This window comes from Pteropus vampyrus, unplaced genomic scaffold, assembly GCF_000151845.1.
Source record: "Pteropus vampyrus isolate Shadow unplaced genomic scaffold, Pvam_2.0 Scaffold48, whole genome shotgun sequence".
In the NCBI taxonomy this organism is placed as follows: Eukaryota; Metazoa; Chordata; class Mammalia; order Chiroptera; family Pteropodidae; genus Pteropus; species Pteropus vampyrus.
This window is the reverse complement of record NW_011888829.1, coordinates 7,407,235-7,409,158: the sequence shown is the minus strand read 5'-3', so window position 1 is coordinate 7,409,158 and position 1,924 is coordinate 7,407,235. Positions and strand designations below refer to the sequence as shown.

Sequence of the window (1,924 nt, the reverse complement as noted above, 5' to 3'; positions counted from 1 at the left end):
ACTAACATCACTTAGAACACCTCATCTTCAGGATTAGTTGGGTTTTATTACACCGTCTTCTTCTGGTACACGATCTGACATCACAGTGCTTTAGAGACAACAATGGACGTTCGTCTTCTTGCTGTGTATCCAGCATTGAGTTCAGAATAAAAGAAAATAAGACCTGGTCTAATACTGAGTTGAGAAGACAGGACATAAAAAGGCTGAAATTATTAGGGAATAAGATGATCACGTACATATCAGCATTGATTGCGTTGAGATAAAGGGCCGAATGGTGCGTTACAGGCAATTAGAGGCTACAGGCCCCCCACGAGGTGCTAATTGTGTGGCACAGAGGAGAGAGGCAGAAGGGGACAGGGAGGGCTCCACAGGAACAAGTCCCTGGGAGAAGTCGTCCGTGAATCTGGTGAGTCACAGAGCCGGTGGGCGAATCCAGCCTCTCCAACATCCGTGTCCAGGTGTCGCTTTGATGTTCTCTCCTGATCTCACGTATGTCACAACTTTCAAGTTGGAATAAAAACTTCATTTCCTTATGAATAACGAAAAGTAGGGGAAAAGGCCATGACTGCGGCCAGTGATGGAAGGAATGGAAAAGTGAAGAGGTGGGAGGAAATTGAGGGCTCTTAGCAAGAAAACACTTCTTGAAATGTCTTTAATCTTGCTCTCACGGAACGACGAAGGGTTTTAAAGGCTTCCATATTGTGCTGTAGATTTCCCTGGTGTCCTACCTCAGACCCTCTTGACCCGCCTTCATCCTCAGCTGTTGCCATGGCAACCAGGGGGCACACAGTGTAGCCCGACAGCGTTTGCTTTAGGGACAGACGCTGCAACCCTTGCCTTCTGCCCCAGGGGCCCCCTGCTTCTACCACTAGAGTCGCTGTGGGGAACCACTTTGTCACTCCCGAGGGAATGAACGGCCCCTGCCAACTTTGAGCAGCGGGTGATGGGAGCCGGGGGACACATTCTGAGGTGCGTTCTAATGTTCCTAGAGGCCCAAGGGGGACTGAACCCACTGCCCCCGGTGAGGACCAGCTTGATGGTCCACCCTTGGATTGGCTTGTCCTCATACCCCTACCCCACTCCTGTTTCTCAGGACCACATCCCAAAACAAACCGGCTGCTCCCAGGCCCTTGTCTCAGGCACTTCCCATGTTTTGTTATCCATTTCTGTATTTTATTGGGAAGCTAAGTGCTATACTTGCGTTTCAGGATTTGGGTTGTTGAGAGATTCTTGCACCGACTACTTCATTCGTTTATCAGACATTTTTAGAGAAACTACTGTGTTTGGTGCCATTCTCCAAGGGGGGTGTCGCTTGCTGCTAGGAGCTGCCTACCATCCATTAAAAACTTACGAGATGTCAGGACCTGCTCTTGGTGCTTTACAATCCGGACCTCACTCGATCCTCTCAACAACTGTGAGAAAGTCGTTATATTCTCATCTTAACAGATGAGAAAACCAGATTTGGAGACGGTGAGGAACTTGCCCCAGGTAACAGGGCAGGCCAGTGACGGGCAGAGTCCTCGCCATTACTCTGTGTGGAGAACATGTTCAGGCACAAAACAGGGGGAGGTGGGGCGTGGGAAACTGGATTTGGGGATCGAAGCCATTGCGGTCTGGACAGGTGAGGGGCTCCCCTGGTTCGGAGTCCATGGCGTATCTATGGGAATTACAAAGCAGAGGCAGTTTACAGTGGAGAAGGAACAGGAGGGGTTCTGTGCAGTTGGGGGCAGTGCTCACTGCAGGGAGACATCATGATGTGGTCCTCGTGGTCGAGGACACGGGATGCGCCCCTAGTGAATGGGGCCAAGAGCACATCCCGAGTGACCGGCCAGTCCCCCCTCCCTGACCCCTCTGCTTCCTGTCTCCCCAGGCCTTGCCCTTGTGTCACTAGAGTTAAACAGGCCTCACCCGGAATTTGGAGGTG

The 1,924-nt window shown here is 51.2% G+C and overlaps 1 protein-coding gene across 1 annotated transcript in view; it reads right to left on the bottom strand.

Annotated features, from left to right (window-relative positions):
- LOC105291679 (plexin-A4) overlaps positions 1-1,924 on the bottom strand; it is a 101,275-nt gene that overhangs the window by 1,772 nt on the left and 97,579 nt on the right. The gene's annotated exons all lie outside the window — the stretch shown is intronic.